The 21,573-nt window shown below is 42.9% G+C and overlaps 1 long non-coding RNA gene across 4 annotated transcripts in view; it reads right to left on the bottom strand.

Annotated features, from left to right (window-relative positions):
- The window catches only part of LOC137475460 (uncharacterized), a 67,210-nt gene that overhangs the window by 30,987 nt on the left and 14,650 nt on the right, over positions 1-21,573 (bottom strand). The gene's annotated exons all lie outside the window — the stretch shown is intronic.

Genomic DNA, 21,573 nt, shown 5'->3' with positions numbered 1-21,573 from the left:
CTATCCTGTGGTCTCCCATCTGGCTCCACTCTGTATCCTCACTTCTGCCTGCTTCCATCCTTGTTCTCTCTCTCAAACTTCACCTGCTGTCCTAATCACTTCTCACTGCATTTTATTTTACCACATATGGCTCCAGCCTCCTCCCTCATCCCTATCATTTCCCATTTTGAGGCTCTCCTCCCTCACCTTTCCCTATTACTCAGTCTATTCTTGTCATCTTCTCTCTCCATCTGCTGTCTTCTCTTTGCCCAGTCCCAGTGTCAGCCCTTGTGTCTGCCCCTCTTACATTCTCAGAAGACCTCAAACCCACACATCTCTGTCTGGATGCTGAAGCTGTTTGCCTTAGTCTCTTCTACAGCATCATTCATTTCTCATTTTAATCATTCCCTCTAATTAGCTGTAACATTAGCACTAAAAAAGAGTTACAGATAAACAATAACAAAACACTGATGAAATGTAGGATGTTGTGTATTCTTCTTTTTAGTACTTATCAAACACACTGGTCCACCCCTGAAGGCCAGAGCACACATTCAGTGCTGCCAGGCATCCAGCTATTGCTTGAGGATCCCAGACTTAGGCCTTGGACATCTCAAACAGTGTGTCTTGCCCCCTATTTAATTATAAAAGCTATGCCTCTTTCATGGACTAGAGATTCTCCAAAGATATGATGTCATTATTTGGAAGCACTTGTATGAAACATGGTTAGGTTTATAGAAGGAGAGCCTGCTGTGAACAAGAGGGATACCTGACAGGAGTACTGATTTGTGCCTCTGTGGCACAGAGCTACCAAAAAAAATGCAGAGCATTTAGATTCCCAAAGGATCAGCAGACCAGGCCAAAGATATGGTGGAATTTACTTTCACCTCCTTTCTAGCAATCACTGGATTATTTTCAATGACTTCTCCCTTGCCTCTCAAAAAAAAAAAAAAAAAAAAAAGGGGTGCATCAAGATCCTGAGAGGATGTTGGCATTCTCCTCTGGTTTGCCCCTTGTTTCTGAGATCCTAGAATCTCACAGCAAGATTTTATTTTCGTTTAAGGGAATTTTTGTGTGTGTTTTAAAATGCTTTGTCCTCTGGGACTATTTTTTCTGGCTCACATAGTTTCCGTTTCCATGGCAACTACAGCTGGCTCAGATGTGCAGTTGCCATGGCAACTGTCTGGTCCTCCTTTCAAACGACGCATTGAAACAGGAATGATATTTGCATCCTCAATGCTGTATGGAACAAATCTCTTTCACCACACATGGGGAAGACATAAGACAACTGTATAAAATCAGCACAAAATCCAATTTAAATCCTCTCACAGAGGGTTTTAGACAGCTGGCAATATATGAGAGAATTGCAAAGAAATTGGGCTTTTCCATTGAAGGGCTTAGGGGGAGGCTGGCACTTGACTGGCATTTTCAAAGTCTGTTCTAGGCAAAGCAGTATGCTTGGAAATACCCACATGGGAAGAATACAAGCTACTCCAGGAACAGCTAATTCATGTAAAAGCTACCACATCTTACTTTCTGTAAGGTCTCAAATTATTATGTGTTAAGAAACACATGGTAAAATATACCTTAGTATTTCATTCTAGAGAACAGATCAAAGCTTGCATTACTCATGATTGTATCTTGGCTATGACTACTGTTAGGATGCCTGTGACCCTCTTAGGTATGTTGCAGATTTGCAGGATAATAACACATATCCAACTTAGGTCCCCCTCTCTGCATGTGTAGCCCCCCAGACATGAGGTGGGAGGTGCCCTGTAGATGCATGGCAGCACCACAAGGCACCATAACTCTACCTGTTCATCACAACACATAGTACCAGAGGTGCATTTCTCTTCTGTGACATTAGGCAAAAAGGTGACAGTGATAGGATTTATTGTGTGGCATGTGTAAGGCCTTTGTCTTTAACTTCCTAGTGCCATCTACATGTGCCTGCATTCACTTTGTTGTTTGTCTTCTTTGTTTTTCTTTTTTTTCTATCTTGTTGCTACTGTGAGGACAAATTGTGAAGATAGGCAGGTCTCTCTGCAAGGCTCTGCTGGTTCTGTCCTCTTCACTTGTCTTCTGTAGCTTCCCTAAGGATTTTGATGCTCGTAACAGGTTAACAAAAGACAGCAGCTGTGCAATGGAGTACTGTGGGGAAAATGAGTGCATTTCCTTGGGGAAGCAAGGAGTTGGCACCTTTCTTTTACACCATCAGCAGCTGTCCCTGTGCTGTCTTGGGCTTTGTCATGCTGCTGGGCTGAACACGATTCTCCTTGGAGGGGTGCAGTTGAATCTGAATGTTTTGCTTTCCAGATGGGCACTGTTGTGACTGCCTCACTAGCAATAGTCACAGTCCAAAAGACTGAATTCCTGAATTAGTGCATGGCTTTGAGGTGAGGTAACTTTGGGATCTTTCCCATCAGCCAAAGCAATTTTAAAAGTGCTGTTAGTAGAAAGGAGTAGGAAAGAGCAGGAATAATTAAAGAGCAAAAATTACCACAGGGTCCAGGCAGCTGCTGCTAATTATTTATCTGCAGCATACAGGCCTAGCTTCTCTTAGGGCACAAGGCATATACAGTACATCTTATTTTTAAACATTTTTGCCCTATAAAGTTTCATCAACTTCTAATGTTGTCCCCTGAACTTACTTGGTCCCATTAACCAACAGAACATTGTAGACAGTCATGAACAAATTTATTCTACTGTCTAATGTCAGAGGAAAATCATTATCCTTACTGGATAAACAAGACACAAAAGAGCCAAAAAACTTGCCTAAATCAGGTGGTCTACAAGAGCACAGGGACTGGAACTCAGGAGGCCCTCTACATAGGCATTACATCCCTTTAGTGAAAGCATGGTTCCTTTTCACTTCATTTGTGCCCAGAACTTTTAAGCAGGAACACCTCTGCCATCCAAATAAAGTAAAAGCCTTCATGTGAAAATAACAGGTGAAAATAAATTTCTGAATAAGGTGCTAATTTCTGCATGGCTTTCCTTCCTGATTTTGGGGATTTTCAGCAAAATTCACCTTTCACTCCAGTGTGATTGAATCAATATGTTTTTTCCATCATTTATGTTGGAAGGAGCACCATAATACAACACTCCTTCAATTACAGAAGATGGAATCAATACATTTCACCTCCATTTATGTGGTTAAGGTCTAAGTCAGCATAGCCCACCCTGTATTTATGTGGGTGGCCTTAATACAGCTCACTTCCATTTAATGGGGAGGAACTAATATGTCTTGCTTTCACTTCCAGGGGGTGGGAAGAAAAGAATCAATAAATCCACCATCATTTATTGGGAGGGATCTGTAGATCTCACCTTGATTTACCAGAGAGATCAATATCTCAGCCTTCATTAAAGGGGGTGGTATGTTGGACTAAATAAGGTTCATCTGCTTTTAGAGCAAATTGACAGAATATGTCTCTCCATGTATGAGGAGATGATTCAGTATGGCCTTCATATATATATATATATATATAAGGCTTGGACACCATATGGTTCACCACCTAACACAGGGATACATGCATTTCAGCTGAACACTAGGACTGGGAAGACAAGGGCAGGTTCTATACAGTGGGAGTGTGGACTCTGTATAGTAGAGCTTCTGTCTTAGAAATCTGTTTATGCTTTCCCATTTATGAAAGGCAAAGATTCAATTTGTATTAGCGTGTGTGGAAGCCTCTGGATTCAGTGTAATATATCTTTCTCTAAAGAAGACAGTCTAAAGGCAGTTCTTCATTTATGCAGAGGTGGATTTGGTGGGCTCCCCAATTTACAGAAGCTGGATTCACTGTTCCTTATCATGCTTAATAGGGAGCCAATATGAACTGTACATTAATTGTAGAAGCAGAGAAAGGGGTATGATGAATTCCAGGATGACAACATTGTGGCAGGCTATCTGAATGTCTGAGAAGGAAGTGCTTCTTTACAGCTCCTCAGAGCACAGTGAAGCAAGCTTAAGTGGGTATATTGCTATGAAGAAAAGGGAAGATGCACAAGAACCCAACCTATTTTTACATCAGACCTGTTACCGGCATGATTTTTCTCTGCTGCATCGCACAGTCTGCAGAAAAAGCTGATCTCACTGCATATAGATCTGCTTCAAGCTGCTTCAGGTTTCTTGTCTTTGTCTCCAAAAGACACTAATAACCACCCTTCATATCATCCTCCTTCAAAGCACAGCTGAAAAGAGTGTGACTTGTCCTTTAGTCACCTATTAAGCATCTAACACCACAGGACTCTTGTGGACACCACAGCAGGGAGCCTTTCAAATTTAGGCTACTGATTTGATAGAAGGTCAGATTATCAGTGAGTGACCAGAAATAAATGCTAGTTGATGCAGCCAGGGGGCTTGCATGGTATGAGTTAGGGGGCATCAGTACAATTCCCAGAGGAGATATGTCAGAACAACTTGGGAAAAAATATCAACCCAAGTGCCCACCTTGTTGGGTTTCTCAGCGGGAAGCCTGTGGACTGAAAGGACCCCAGAGATTGAACTGCCCTGTCACTTTTCATTATATGCAATAGCTGCATAGCATAAAAACACCTGCAGCTCCCATTTCAAGGTGAAAAGATAAAAAGCAAATAGACAGCACTGTAGTATTACCATAAAAATACAGTGTATTGAAAACATGGCAATCCCTGCTGACCTCTCCTTTTTACCAGGCAAAAAGAGGAAATGGGCAAGCATGAGGTGAGGAACCAAAAGTAGACTGGCTTTGACTCAAGCTAGCTGCTTCTTTTGGCTGGTGAAAGGCTGCCGCAGATTTCTAGGAGGCAGATGGGATGTGCCTTTTCTATCCCTGAAGTAGCAGGAATGCTTATTTTCATCACTGCATTGCATCAGCATCACTGCTTCTCCATCCTGGCTGCTTGTAGTGCCGTATTTATAACTGTGTGTGTCTCTGTGCAAACGGACTTCGCACAGTCTGCTTTTTTATAAAATGATACTGGGTTAACTAGGCAGACAGACAGAATGTGAGAATGCCTATTTGCACATAGTATTTCTATTACAAACAGGATAAATCCAAAGAGGAGTGTGTCCTCCTCTTCCAAGGCTCTCATGCTACCTTATTCTCTTGTCCTCAAAGACACTACCACTTCCCTTTTTTTGTTTCTTTTCAATCCAAAATATAACACCAATGTTTCTGAATCTCCCTTGCTTTATGCCCTAATGTCCTGGCTTTGCCCCCTGCCTTCTGTTTTTCTCTAGGGTCTTTCTTTAAGATGCCCTTCCTAAGACCTCCAGGTAAGCTTCTCAATATTGCCAAAAAATATGAACATCCTCCAGTCACTTTATAAACTTACATAATGTTATATTCTATATCTTCCCAGTCTAATACAATGATAAGTTAGAAAGAGAGAGAGTTTTTCAGTATGCCACCCTTTTTTCTTAAAGCTTTCTGAGGAATCTTCAGCAGCTGTGGATGGATGTGTGAGTTCTGACACTACTGAATTCTTAAGGCACACAATACAGGCAGAGTCTCCCATGACTACTCAGATGAACTCCTGGAATGTGATTTGGAAAAGGACCAGCCTTGTGGATGGGATCCAACAGGATACCTCAGAAATTATTGCAAATTCCATCCAGAACTGGAATAAAGCAAGGGAAGGAATAAGAATATCCTCCTTAGGGCAAAAGTGTGCCTTAATTACAGAATGTAAGAGACCACACGGTATGATGATGGGCTTGTTAGAAGAATCTGAATTAATATCCAGCTCTTACATGCTGCTTTTTGTTAGAAGAATTCAAAGTGCTTCACCAGTGGCACAAAAATGATGATATTTTGCCAAAACCAGCCAGTGGCAGGACCACAAATGGAAACCAGCTGTCCCAAGCGTCCTGGGAGAGTGTGCTAGTTCCTAGCCATACTTTCTCCCATAAAAGGAATAAGAAATGAGTTCAGCTTCTTGCATGTACCAAGTGTAAATAAGCAGAAGGACATATGTGAATTCTTTCAGGGGTCACCTTCATAAAAATACCTGTTTTCTGTAGTTCTACAAACCCTTCTCCCAGGAGTGCATGGTAAAGACTGCATGACAGAGGTACTCAGCATATGTTCTCCCCCATATTTCTGCCTTTGTCTACCACAGCAGCCAGTGCAGCTTGGGCATAACTTAGAGCAAGCCTAACCTGAAGGGAAGTCTAACAGTTCTAACTGAAAGCAACACCAACTTCTCTTTGTCTTGGTATGAGCAGATGAGCAAATTCAGAGCAGTGATTGAGAAGTGGTATTTTGTGGTCCACAATGTATTTTAACACCTTTTCATCATGATATGACCATGCAGGCTTTTTGCACTCTTTCCCTATCTATTTGATTGTGCTTTCAGTAGCTGTAAACAGGGACACAATAACAGTCTTCCGTCTGCACTGAGTCTTGTTCTGCATTATTCATACATTGCCTTCCTATTTCACACACTTATGTCAGCCCTCACTCAAACAAAATTCATGCTAAATGATTCACACTCTCTTTCTCTGTGCGTGTCTTTCTCTTTTTCTCTTTCAAATGGGAATGAGAAAAAAAAAAGTAAAAAACTGGTAATCTGACCTTCTATCTCTTCCTTTTTCCTTCTTCCTTCCTCAGCTAGACCCCAATTCCCAGTGACATCTATATCTAGTGTCTTGATTTAGTGTGTCTGATGCAAAGAAAACAGAGCAGAGGAGTCACCATTGTTAAAAAGTCTCATCAGTATTGTGCTGTTAGCACCGACTAATTCTAATTTCTGAGATTAAAGAAAGAAACCCCCTATCTACAGATCCTTATCATCGTTGCTGCTGCCAGAGATGATCTTTCCCTGCCCTACCCTCAGGAAATGTGCCCTGAGAAGCTTCCACACCTCTCTTAGGAGCATACTAGTTGCTTCAGGGCAGTTGCTGGGTGCTATGCAGTTCTGTTTTGTTACTTTCATTAATTGAAATTCATATGGGATTAATAAAGGGCCAGCAAGAAGGCACACGTTGTGGCACTCTGTATACAGGGATGAATCCCAGTTTTGTGGTTAGTCTTTTTCTACTTGCATATATGATGTAGCTGAATGACTTAACCTGCAGTTGCCTGACTGTAAGTCTCCAACACTACATCAAGAGATGACTGAGGTGCTGGTGATGGGTTGAAGAAAGCAACCAAGAATGCTGGAGCCAGTTTTCACAGTTCACCCCACAGTTCACCCCATAAAATCCAGGATTATTTTAGATTACTACACATGCCAGTGTCCAAGACTGCATTTTTCTATCTTAATATGGCTAAAGGGTTGCAATCATTCCCCTCAGAGCAGAAATCCCTACTGTCATCTATGATTTACGTCATGCTCAATGTGCTCTAAAGCACTGCATCAGGGGATGTACTCTCTGCACTAAGAAACTGAAACTACTGTTGAATGCAGATGACTGCCAGCTGAATAGACTTTCTCACTGGGAATTACCAGTGCTCGCCAAGCTGCAGTGGGTGGCCATTGCTTTTCTTGGGGAATGTGAAAGGTTCCTTTGGTTCGTGAGAGCCCTGAGTAAGACCAGTGTAACTGAGAGATACCTACCTCCCACTGAGATCCTGCAGTGCCGTAGTCAGCAGAGACTCTTCTGCTGATGCCCTGCCTGTAGTGACAAACAGGCTGAGTGCTTCTGACAGGGCACACCGTATAAAAGAGTCTTGGTTTAGTCTTTAGAGTCTTAGTTTTTTCCTCCTTATGGTTCTGAAATATATTTGTATTTTACATCTCATCTGTTGCATTTTAGTGTCTGCTACAAAAGCCACCTACTTTACTGAACCTGTGGAGCATGAACCTTCCTTCTGGAATCAACCAGTTAAGTCCAATTATACTGTAACCTTTCTCTGAAATTGGCCCATGTCAGAGGATGATGGGGAAGGTGGAGACAGACCATTGATGACAGATGGTTTGAGTACAAGGATTATTGAAGTAATACAGTATTTTTCAGTTACAGAATTGTGCTATATGGAGACTTTGTAATGTTGCTGAGAAATTATCCTTTGTAAGGATTTGTATTTCTTATCTAGAAATGAAGCAGGTGTGGCTTTTTGCTTTAAGAAAATTAGGGAATAAAGCAAGCAAGGACTTAATTGAATGAGTTTTTTTTCTGATATTGATAGTAAATGCTCTTTCATCTTTCTTATATTCTTCCTGGTTAAAGGCTTTTGAAACAAGGTGAACATTTTTTGTGTTCTTTACAGTTTAGTTGCCTGTAAGCACATCATGGTGCTTTTCCACATTAGCAGATTTTTCTAACAACATCAGCCAGAGGAAGCTGTCTGCTGCCAAGGAAGCTCTGCAATTGCAAAATTCTGAAGAAAGACACACCAAGAGGAATGGGAATTGTTTTATCCCTTCACACACCAAGACAAAGGAAATTGTTTTATCCCCTCCAAAACCTGCCCCATTCTGTGCAACCTCATTTTCAGAGCAATGATTATCCTGACATCTGGGTATGCTCAGTTGGGTTTGCTCTTGCTGGACATTATCAATCAGACCTAGCCTCTGTTGCTAGTGATGCAATTTCTGAGTGGCTTCTTGGCTCAGTTCAGGGGTGGGATCCTCTTTTTTTGGGTTAGGACCAGCTTCATCCTGGCCTCCAACAATGGGTGGAACAGTTTCCTTGCCCTGCCTTTCTCTACAATCCCTTCATCTGACTGTTTCTTTGGGGTGAAGAGGGAATGCTGACATTTGTGATGCTTTGTTTCCCACCCCGCCTTTTTTTTGCATCCAGAAGTCCTCCAGAGACCCAAATCCATCTTCCACACAGTGAAGCAATGCTGGGGAAGAGGAGGGGAGGGACTGCAGGCTGATTTCCAGGGGACTTCACTGCTCAGCAGAGGGATTGTATCCAGGCAACCTGCTTCTCCTGCCTGAGACAAGGACACACAGCTGGGACTTTGGAAAACTAAGAAGAAGCTACTGTAAAGAGTGAGCTACATGGGGGCAGCAGGGGAAACGGTGCAGGGGGGAGCCAGGTTATTTTGAGCAGGTTATTTCTGCCCTGGCATCTTCATTACACTGGACCCGGCTGCAGTAGCCAACTGAGCCACCCAGCTGCTCCCTTCCTGGTCCCCACCAAGAGACGGGAAAGGGAGCGGCTTTTTCATTCTCAGACCTGAGGGCTTGCCTGGGGAAAGGGCTTGCCCTGCCTTTCGCAGGAGCTATTCCCCAGCTCCTGAGCCAAGAGTATAGTACACTGTAATCCTGCCTCCTGGGGCACAGTGAGAAAAAGCCCTATATTGCTTGGAAAGTTCAAATCCTGCACCATAATGGATAGACAGACAAAACAACACAGAAACAAAACAATGCAGAAAAAACAGCACAGACCAAACAACGCAGGCAGAAGATGCTGTGAGATATCAGAGTGGCCCATGCTGAGGTCCTGCACAGACAAGCACCTCACGATTAAAACCTCCTTTATTGCATTGCTTTCTACCTCACCTCGTAATGAAAAAAGTTCCAGGTGTTCCTGGGGACGCGGGCAGGGCCTTCCTAGTTTCCATGGCAACACTGGAACGGCTGATGGCTCTAGCTGAGCACCGATATTGAAATGTTAATTAGCTAATTGCTCTCTTTGTTTTCTCTAAACTACCTGGAGATAACCTGCCTCCCCCACCCACGCCGACCTTCTGGGACTAAAATGCAAATAAAAACCCTTGGGACCATGGGAGCGTTTTTTAGGGGATAAAGACACTCAAAAATAAAGAACTAAACACAGTAGAGGGGGCTAGACAAATGGCCTAGCTGAGGGAGAGAGAAACACATTCCCTGATCGACTTTTGCCGGTCACCATCACCTACAAAAGACTAGAGTAGGCTGTGGGAAGCAAAGACGAATCAGCTACCTGGGAAAGCTACAGCAGTGGGGGCGATCTCTGTGTCAGGCCCCCTGCCCAGCTGATCTTTTTAATAAAGAGCTGAACATTACTAAAGGCATTAGCTATGTTCATGTCAACCTGGTGCAGGTGTCTTAGACCCTGCGCACCTGCTTTGACTAAGGTCCTAGGATTTGGGCCCAGCTTCAGACCTCATCTGTTGCTTTACCAGCCAGGAGCAAGGGTGGGCTACGAACAGCTCTGCAAAACACAGAAAAAACCTCTCCACGACTTTCTCCAGGATCCAGCACCTTCTTGCCTGTCAGCTGTTCATCGTTCACTGGCAAGTCCCATCTAATGCAAGGTAAAAGGTGTGTCCTTCAAGTGGAGCTGCATACATGTCTTCTCCTCACGCCTCTAGAGGTCTGGTTTTTAGGGGTATTTAGGGACTCCGCAGGGGATGAGGAAGCCCATCACCCTTTGGTGAGAGATCCTCCAGGTTTCCAAACAGAGGGAAGTAAAATTGCTCTTCGTTCCTCTTTCATGCTCAAACAAGTGCTATCGTCCTTCACCTCAAGCAGTCCCCTTTGTTTACAACAACTCTATTGTATCTCCCTATCTCTCTTCCTACTCTTCCTTTACTGTCTTCTCTTCCCTCCTTCATATGGTTTTTCAGATCTGAGCCCCATCACCCCGTCTGCCTGGGCTGGCAAGACAGCTTATTAAGCAGAGCTAGGCTAGGAGGGGCTCAGGCATTTCCTGACCTTTCAAGTGCCTCTCTCGGAGGAGTACCTCCGTTGCCTGCCCTTTGACTTTTTTCAGTGCTTTTCAACCTGTGACTGAGTAGCTCACAAAGTGCCGTTTGCCAAGAGGAGAGAAATGAGCTGGGGGGAGGAAGGGGAGGGGCAGGGGGCTTGGAAAGAACATTAAGGAGCTAAAAATAACCATGGGTCAACCTGAATGAGCCTGAGGCACTTCTCCTCCCCCTGCCCCCAGCTGATGCCGCAGTCAAAGAGAGGACAAGCAGCCGTGAAGTATTCTGACAGTCTTGAGAAGCGGCTCCTCTCCCTTCCCTCAGGGCATGCCTGCTGCCAGGACAGTGATTGCTACACTGCTACAGAAAGAGGAAAACAAAACCAGTTAAAAGGATTCTACCCCAAAATAACCCCTCTGCCTCTTGCCACCACATCAGCCAGAGAAAATTTCGTGAACCATGATGTTAGGCAGGATGTTAGGCAGGAAAATATCTATTAGTTCCCATCGATTCTCCAACCAGGAGGTGGGAGAAAGAGAAGTTAGTGCCAGATTATCCCCTCCAGTCAAGTGTATCAGACAAGAAATTCTCTTCAGAGACAACAGACAGAGACACAGATCTCCACAGCCTCCACTTTGAACACAGTGACTTCAGATATCCATCCAGGTCTGGTTCAGAATGGCACATAGGCATGAAGCAAAGAAGATTATAAAGCCCCATGATATAATATCTGGTGTTTGGTAAGATCTAACTAAGAACTAAAAAGAAAATTTTGATTGTCCTAACCCATGACTTGCATGAGGAAGTTTCACCAGCTTGCATGAGAACTAAGGAGTAACAAACACAAAGCAGAGGCAAGTGTTTTCTAATGTGTCTGGAGAAAGTAGTACTACTAATTTAAACACACTTCACATGGTATTTTAAAAACCTACATACAAGTGTAAAGATAGCAGAGGCCAGTAGAGGTAAGAAATGCATTGCAGCCATCCAGTCTTTAACTCTCATTTCCCTCCTTTCAGATCCCTGGCTACTCAGTATACCAGACATCTTAATGTATTCAGCAAATAAGGACATCATCAGACTTCCTTCTAGCCCAGTGAATTGAACCAAACTCAGATTTCAATGTTTGGTTTCCCTCTCCAGTCTTCTTACAGCCTGAGCTTATGCACAAGGAATTTAGGACTACTAGAAGGCTTGATGTTTTTTCAAATGCATGTCCTACTAAAGAAAGTGATGCATTGCCAGCAGATTTCACAGTTGTAAGCTGACAGATGAGAAATATCAGTATGCAGATATAATGAATTGTGAACCAGAATCCATAGGAGAGTTCTTTATGATTGTTTATGCTTTTCCCAGCTTCATCGGTGTTCCTGTGACCTTTCTGCTGTCACTCATATGCTTCCCCATTCTTCCTATCTTCCACACCATCTTCTTGTCTGTCCCTGCCATCCAACTTCTGCTTCTCTCATGCTTTGACACTTGAGAGACAGAGCTGAAGACAGGAACCAAATTATACTGGCCAGGTATGGAGGCTGTAGGCAATAGTGATGAGAAGCACAACCACACAGATTTGTCATGTATGGTGCTACACACTGGAATTAACTTCAAGGTCTGGGGAGCTTTGCTTCTCTCACTATTTACAGTATAAAATAAAAATAAATGAGCAGCTCTGAAGTGGAGAGGGGAAGTGGACAAGATCCTCACAAATTTTGTGAATTTCCCTCCCTTTGACAATAAAATGAGAAAGGATAAAATTGTCTACAGAACTGGCTACTTCCCATTTGTCATTAGCCTGCAAAGCACTGTAGAGTCCAAAGAAAACATGAAGTTCAGCCAAGCTGAGACTTCCCAGCTCTCAGACTGAGGACATTCCCACTGTGTTCCCTGAACTCTTCTCCAACAGGCCTGCTGACACCAGTGCACATTCACTGATATAACATAAAGGTAGGAGAAACAGAACCAAATACATACAGGGACTTGCAAACACATAACCCAGCTAGTTACCTCTTCTGGCAGGACTAGCTCATGCAGAGCACAACACAGGGATAAAACAGCCCAAGAGTTGTGGGGAGGGAGATGGTGAACTGTTACAGTGAACAGGCCTGAAGGACCTAAGAGGCTCTCATCACAAAGCCCCAGGAACAATCCATCTAACATTTGCCATGAAAACTATCCTGTGGGGAATAAGGCAATGAAAGGAATTATCTAATCCTACCTTCCAATCCTGTGACCAACCTAACTAATCTCAGACATTGGTTTAAAAGTTAGTCTGCAGGATGCTCTTACAAGATGCTTTCTGAAATAATTTTCTCTTGTGTTGTGAAAATAGCCTTCTAGCTTTAAGAAGATATTGCTTGACATGGCTAGGGAAGGGCAGAGCTAAAGCTGAGTCTGTGAGAAAACCCCTACTCAGCGGCACCTCTAAGTTCCCAGCACCTGACACTGGAAGACTGCCATTCTCCTCTAATCCCAGAACACAAACCAGACCAGCCTTTTCCCACTGCAAGCTGCCTTAAGATACCATCGTTGCCTTTTTTCTGAGAGGCAACCTGGACTGTATCAATGAGTGGTCTGGTGTCCAGCAGAGAAGTGTGACTCATTCTTTCTTTGTCACAGTCACAAAAGCCACAATAGAACATGTTGCCCCTGATGGCAGGAGACAGGAGAGGATGACCCAGAAGGTCATCCTTGAAAACCCTTTCTTCCAGTCCTGTGTTGCTTGCCCAGCGAAACTGAGAGAGAAACAATGCTTTCAATGTTGAGAGAGAGGATCAAGAGACTTTAATTTGTCCCTGCCTTGCCACTGACTGTGGAGGGTTTAATGTATCCCTTCTATTATTTTACCTGTAAAACATGGGCACTGAAACACACTAAACACAAGTGTAGAATTCAATGAATGGATAATTGTGTATCTTGGAAACAAAGTATGCATTTCCAATTAACTGAAAATACTCTCTATTGCCACCAGCCTTTGTAAAGCACCTTCATTGCTCAGAAAGAAACATGATATACACAGTACACATTATTAAATTAGTCATTCACCCTACAAATCTATATGCCAGCATATTTATAATGTGCCAGTTAGTTTGGTTTCTAGGTGAGGAATTCACAATATTGAAGTCAAATTAATGAAATCAAATACTTTACATATTTCTGATTAGAAATGCTACAGAGGATTTCCAAAATTATGTTGTTAACAGAAAAACATATGGCTTGCCATGTCCAGGAGGTTTTTATTGCTGCGGTTGGTGATATGGTTTGGGATCCCCAAGACAAAAAATGTTACATAAATATCAAAGCAAAAGTATTTCAACAGTTTCTTGCCAACAAAACCCCAATGGCTTTCTGCATACTTTGCATAGTTGCTTATTACTATTAGTATTTTTACTATAATTTTTAAGTCAAGTAATATAATATATTAATTATGATTGTAACTATTATTCCAGGTTCTCTGATGTATTTTCTTTCAGATGGGACCAGAATCCCAATTACTATCTCCCAGTTTGGGCAGTTCTATCTTCTGCCACTTCTATTCAGTTTCAGCTGGATATAATCTGATTCCTTCCATAAGAGATGATGAAAGTGCTACTCTGTACTGTTAAATAAGTGTCATGTTCAGCCCTAAGAATGACTGCATTTCAACAAAGGGATAAGTGATTTCTATATTTTATCTGTAAACACTTGGCATATTTCAAATTTAAATGCTTATCTAAAGAGTTAATTTCAAATATTTGTGCTTAGTGATCTTTATCCCTTCTCTTTTAATTTCTTTCTAGTCCAGATCCCCTGGTCTAAGTGGGAGGGAGGATTACAGAACTCAAAGTGTCTTTAAGCTACTTAAATACTTCTACAGTAATTCTGGGGCTAGTGGCAGGTCAGTTTAGCTCCTAGGGATCATGCCAATGGTATCACCTGCTCAAACAAGACAGAGCTAGAAGATGGGACCTGCAGGTCTGAGCATTCATGGGCCAGATGAAGAGAAATAACACACCAACTAAGATGGGGAAGCACAGCTGCAGGATGAAAGGGCAGCAGCTGTAAGAACTGAAGATTTCCAGAGGGAGTTTTCAACCACTGGTTTGAGAATCAGCTGTGATTTCAACAGCCACATCTACCCAACTGGACTGAACCACCTCCAGCACAGAAAAAGCCTCAGGGAGAAGATAAAAGATTAATTAATTAGTGCTTATAAAATGCTTTGAGACCCTCAGATGGAACACACTAGAGAAGTAGAAAGACTTAATTATTTTTACCGCCGATATTATGGGGGGCCATTGATAATATCTTATTTAGATGCTATAGTCCTTTCATTCTTTTTTGGTTGGATCTGATCTGCATGTGATATCTGAGACCTAAGAACAGCTAGCAGAAATGGTGAAATTATAATCTCAAGCATGTGGTTTGTAAAAATCAAATATCCCTTTTCAGGGATATATGCTCCACATTTTGTCAGACCAGCTGCTAAAAAGCAATCAACCTACAGCATGACCACACCTTAAACCAGCCACTGAATTTGGCCTGTGTCTCCTGCCACAGCAGTTCTTTTTCCCTTATTTACCTTTACATGATTTTGCAACAGGCAATGTAGCTATTAGCTAAATGGCAGCAAAATATTCATACTGCCATTATCAAAGTTAACCTGCTGAATAAGCACAAGGAGGTACTGGCTAGTTTAGCAGGACAGGAAAACAGACTCCAGATCCTTTCACCTCCATGTCACCAGGTCCAGCCCAGTCTAGATTGATGATTGCAAAAATGCCATTTGACACCTTTTTGGCACGCTGGACAAAATGAACTGGGCAAAGGAAGGATGGAAAAATCTCAGCCCAAGTCCCACTGGGACAAGTGTCAACACTACAAATGGCACTGCTTGCCAGGTCAGAAAAGAGGCCATTGCATTCCTCAGGCACATTACTTCCAGGAGGGCAGGAAGAATAATGTCAAGACCATTTTAAAGAAATGTGCTCTCTCCTACATGTACCTTGAAGACTCCAAAATCAACTGAGTGCCTTCCATCATAAAAATTATCCACTTTAAAGAGCAGAGGTGAGAAAGTGGTATCAGTCAGACAGGGAGTGTTGTTTGCTGGCACTTTCCCAAAAGTAGCTGTTTTAGGAATGTGCTTCAGGAAAGAAATGGGAATCTGTTAGTAACAATCTGTTGTAACTCCATGTTACTAAAATACATCTACACTCCTGCACTGTATCCATCCCTGGTTTCTTTGCTGCAGGAAGTGTAGCTCATTTGGAATGGAATTCAGTGGAATGAGTGGCTGACTCTCAAAGTCACAGTATCTTAGACCCTTGAGTCTTTGCTGTAACACGTGGGCACTACCTTGTCATTAACCTATTTTTCATTATGATATCCTGATGCCCCTTCAGATGTTCTTGTAAATGCTACAGTCAGCATGGATCTTACTGCAGTAGCACATGCACCTCATATGAACAAGTCTGGATTTTTAAGCAACTGTGTTTGGCATATCATAGAATTGTAGAAAGTTAAGTGCTGTAAAAATACGGACTTAAAACTGAGGGCCTGAATTTGCAGCAAAGCTAACCTGAACTTTATCTCTTGTGATAAAGAGATAAACCACTGTCTGACATTCACAAGGAAGGTTAACAGAGAGACAATTTGGCTGATCTTTGTCCATGGTTCCTTATGGGATGCATATCTGATAAATTATGTGTGTTACATGGAATAGATAGCCATGGGTTTTTCTATATGGTGTTAGACTTATGGAGTTTCTTGGTACTGCAGAAGTCCAAGGACAAGCAATGAGGACTTGCTATTTTCATGTATCTGTAGTGGTTTGAATCCTGGATGAAATGGGTTTACTCCTTGTAACTCCCTGTCCTGGCTGACAGGATGAGAAAATTCATAGGTTAAAGTTTTGAATCTCAGGCACAGCAGCATAACCAAAGTGCTGTGTAACCACTGCCATGACAGGATAAGCAGAAGTAAGGCCACAGCTACATTCCTTGAGAGGAGAACAGGAGCATCTAGATGGCCACAGCTCCTCCATAGCCACATTCATGTGTAGATGTACAACCCTGACCCAAGCCAAAGCTACAGTTAGACCTTTTTAAGGGATGAAGAATCGAAGCATGAGGAAGGGACACCCAGATTCAAAAGCTATTTAGACACCTAATAATACAGATAGATGCCAGCTAGTATTTTCAGAAAACACTGTTCAGCAGCTAAGAGATCAGTAAAAATCTGCCCCAAATCAGCCTACAGCCAAGCAGAAAATCACAGGGGTCAAAGACAGAGAGGTCACCATAGGAACAGCAAGCTGCTGCATGTCAGGTGCTTTGCAGGAAGCACCTTGGAGCATACTCCTCTCCTTTGGTAAAGATGAAGTAGTGTGAGGCTACTATGGCTTCTGTTGTCTGTCAACAGAAAGGAATAAACTGTCTCAGGTTTAGTGTGGCATAAAGGTGTGTAGATGGATATGGCACTGCCAGTCTCTTGATACAGAGGCGACTTGCAAGGCAGAGCATTACAGTTCCTAGAAAGAAATCCAAGAAACTCAGAAAATAAAACATTCTGACCTACTTTAACCTCCACGAACCTAGTAATTCCTTAAAAGCTTACGTAGATACATTCACTTGTTGCTAGGTTCTCAGCAGCAGGATTTGAAGTCCAGGGATTCCAGTTATGCTTAGCAAAGGAGCATGTAGTGGTGCCTGGAAAACAAAGACATTGTCTCTCACCCCCATTCTCACAAACAGGAGGACTGATAGCTTGAATGCCTTTGCAGCTCTCACTTGAGCTCAGCTTTTGTGAAAGCCTGTAAGCAGAGAGATGGGTCTCGGAGCACCCAGAACAAAGCCCACTAAACCTTCATGGGTCACAGCAAGGCATTTCACAGCTGGGGTCACCACTGAATTTTGGCTAAATCACTCTTATCATAAATGAGGATGATAACATGGTAGTGTCTGACTTACCAGGGACATGGATAAGCAATGGGTGAAGGTGAGGCTAAAAAACCAGATGTACTTGACCTTTCATCTTGGGTCCTCTGACGACTTGCAACTCACACCCTGTCTGAGAGCACTGGTGACCTGGCCTCAGAGATGGAAAGACAAGAGGAGATGCAGAGGATTTTAACAACAAAGTGTGTTTGTAGTTCCACTAGAGCTGAATCCAGGAAATTTCATTGTTCACAGCATGGGCCATGACCGCTGCAGCCTGCTTTGGAGGCAGTGACCTCTGCCAAATGGTGACAGAACTCAGCTCCTAGGTTCAGCTTAATCCTGACCTGCAGCTCCACCTTTTAGCCCCTGGCTTCCCAAATCGCTTTGACAAGACACTGAACTCCTGACCTACAGAATCCTCTTTTAGTCCAGTCTTTATCCCCCTCTGTCTCTATCATTTCATCACCCTGAGCTCTGCCAAAGCCTCTCACTCTGGATCTGTGACACCTTTCTTACTCTCATATTGAATATACTAGCAATGCCGTTCTCAACCAGAAACTCTTCTGCCCGACCCTTGCCAGCACTCCTTGACCCTTACAGTACCGGTTTTGTTAGCCACACTGATGGGTTAAACTGAACCCCTCCCAGTTTGTAGTGCCCCTGCTACTACAATTCAGGGCTCACCCTTCCTCCAGCTGTGTTGATGCACCTCCCTCTTAAGAGGCTCTTAGCATACTTTATTCTTAATGGCTACAGCTTGCAGAGATGCTGAAACAGGAAGCCAAATGAATGCTGTGCAACCTTGGGAATGCAAATTCCATGTGTTCGTGAAGTCAAAGCAAGCCATTTCCTTCCCCAGTCCCTCCTCCCTTCACAGGCGTGCAAGCCGGAGCTAATAGGAAAACCCACAGGCACACACAAAGCTTTGTCCATGCTAATTGCCAGGAGCTGAGGCCCAGTCATCCTGTTGACTAATTTGTCAGCCGCTGCTGACTCAGCAATCTGGGGGGGCAGTTTCTCTCAAGCACTTAAGTGCATTGGGAAGTAAATGGCTCTTATTGTTCTTTCCTTCCCTTCACTCTGGTGTCTGTATTTGTGGACAATTCTTGCCCCGGGCTTGACCTTGGCTGCAGCAGTGACTGGAGGGCTGGGATTGCCACAGCTAGTGAGCCTCTCATTAAACTCTAATGGAAAGAACAGGCTCGAGAGTAGTAGGAGAAGAAAAGGGGAGAATGTGTAACCTCATCTGGAAATAGCATGTACTCCAGCAGGTCAAGACAGAGAGAAGAGTGAAGAAAGAGCTGACCTGAATTCTGTGCCTTGCATGATTTAAAAACAAGTGAGATCAACAAACTGGGCTGTCTGGAACAAACATGCCTAAAACAGCCTGAAACATGCAGGACTTCCTCACTGAGTGCTTCCTCTGCCCTTTGCTTGAGCAACAGATCTGGGCATAAGCCCAGGCAAAAGTCCTCAGGCCAAAGGGAGGAACTGCTGCTGGTGAACTGCAGATGACACGGGAAGAGGCAGAGGCATCCTTGGGCTGATGCTGCAGGCAGGACAGACACCTGCAGCCACTCCATGCAGCAGCGTGCAGTTCTGAACAGCCATGCACAAGGGCCATCCCATATCCTGGCTGTGTAAGGACTTGTTTGCAGAAAAGCTTACTGGAAAGTGAGAGACGAAGTAGAGGAGGAGACAGAAAACAAAGTCCTGAGGAATTCCCTTTACCCCAGACTGCTCATGGAGATCAGTGCCCCAAAGTGCACAGATAGGACAGCCCATAGGCACACCTACCCCAATACACAGTGGCCATGAACACGTATTTGTCCCACAGCTGCTTAAGCCCATGCACACTTTGAAAAGTGCACAAACCTATATGGAGGGAGAAACACTGCCACACACTAAACAGGTGTCTTGTATGCACCCACTGATTTGTACATGAGTCTTCTGTTTGGGCATACCCCTCGTGTACCCCTGTCCCGAGCATATCCACATGCCCAGCTCTGCCCATAGGCCTGACTCTGTCCATCCAGTCCATCCCTGACCTAATAGCTCAATCAGTACTGTGAAACTTTGACTTAGCTGATAGCAGCAGAGTCAAATCCTCTCTTGGAGACTGGCAAGCAGAGCGCATTTCTACAGTCACTGAGGAGGGAGTGCTGTGAATGCATAATACTTGTTGGCAGAAGAGTACAGACAGAGATTCTGTTGGAGTTTCGTCTGGAGGTGATTAAATAATTCATTATCAATAATACTGAGAATTTTGGCAATATTTTCACTGAACAAATATTCACAAATATGTTTCCATTATTTAGCTAGCTTTGACTCTGTCACATTCCATTTAATATGCAGCTCTACCGGACTTTGTTTCCAGGTGAGAAAATAAGCTGGAGCCTGTAAGATGCATGGATCCCAGTAAGCTTCAGCCAGTTTTGCAATCAGCAGGTGGCATTTATCTAATTGTCTCTGTGAGAAAGGGCTTTGCTATGCAATATTTTATTTAGTAGTCTGGGAATCCCAAAACTGTTTATTAAGAGACTTAGGCATTTATAGTATGTACATCCTCTGTCTGCATTTTCTTTAAATACTTTTGTTTGTGAATTCTCAGAAATACCAGGTTTGCTGTTTTTCACTTTGACCTGTGTGTTCTGTTTATTGTACTTTAAATAAATTATTCTTCTTTTGGAGAGTATTCTGCATGTCAGTAAGATGAGTAGGTCCTCTGAAGGTAACAGGCATGTTTTTTTTAGGGTCACTGTTTTGAGAAAGCCTTAGCAAACAAACCTTCTTCTATCTTTCTCTGGCTGCCAAACCAGATATGAAACAAATCTTTGCAGGTTAGTCCTGTGAGTTTTTTCCTAAACATCCTCAGTATAGCCTGCCTCTGTTCCTGACTTGCAGGAGTCTAGATCATTGTTAGGCTGTTAAAGAATTTGCTTTTATTCCAGGCTTTCTGAATTTTACTTTTCCCATCTCTTTCTGTCCATCTCAGTTTAGTTACAAATCTCTATCCTCCTGGGAATTTCTGTGCTCTGCTAGTGAGTCTGCATCCTTTTATATGGCTCATAAAGAGCTCATGTACTCCTGGGAGGTTCAGAAGACTATAATGAATAACTCAAAAAATAATAATTCCACAATGTAGAAATACTGAGAGGCTCTAATTTCTATTGAGGACAAATCATACAAATGTGGCACTTCTAAGCCAAACCCATTTTAAAATAGAATATTCCAACAATCACTGGAAGACTTTTCAGAGATAAAAAACTTCTCACTGTCCAGACATCACCTTTATTAAATGCTTCATCTAATTCACTGGAATCGCTCCATATTAGGCATAATACCAAACACTATAATATATCAGATAGAGAGAAAGATGAGAGTGATGAAGTTGGGACCTGAATTGTCACAGAAAATTACTTCATAATGTTAAATTGGACTCATGGCCACAGTCCCATAAAAGTGGGTATTTATCACAGAAAGAGACAGATCCTTATTCTTGGCTGTACTCTATGTATGTATTAAGTTCAAGGACAGAGGTGATCTTAAACCACCCTTGGTGTCACCAGTCATAATGTGCTGGGTTCTCTGATGTAAATTAGAGCAAGCAAATGAGTCTTACTGAAGGGGTTTGATTTTTTGCTAGATATTGCAAATCCGTCACAGGCATAAAGTCAAGACCCTTTACCGTGGATGGGTTCACAAAGCCTGGCAGTAAAATGTGCCACAGCACTTCTCTCTGTCTGGAGAAGTGAGACCCTCCAGCAGTCTAGGACCTACACTAGAGCCCCATTTATTTACCAGCACCACACTGCAACCTGCACCTCTTCACCAGCTTCACAATGTGAAAGCAAAAAGCCCTTTGGACTTCTTTGTAAATCAAGAGTTAGAGCGGGCTAGGCCTATACTATCTTTTATTCTTACTGCAAAGTGTTTTCCAAATAAATGTTAGCTTTTCTTTCCTTTCCTGAGAATGAGGATGTTTCTCCAATGTATGAAGAACTAATGGAAAAGAAAAATCCCACCCTTTTTATTTTTATGGGGGTACTTTTATCTATGAAAGAAAATAGTTTCTTTATCCATCAGCTTCTCAAGTGAAAATTATGATTTCTATA

This window comes from Anomalospiza imberbis, chromosome 6, assembly GCF_031753505.1.
Source record: "Anomalospiza imberbis isolate Cuckoo-Finch-1a 21T00152 chromosome 6, ASM3175350v1, whole genome shotgun sequence".
NCBI classification, from domain to species: domain Eukaryota; kingdom Metazoa; phylum Chordata; class Aves; order Passeriformes; family Viduidae; genus Anomalospiza; species Anomalospiza imberbis.
The sequence above is the reverse complement of the archived record's forward strand: the minus strand, read 5'-3'. Positions and strand labels throughout refer to the sequence as shown.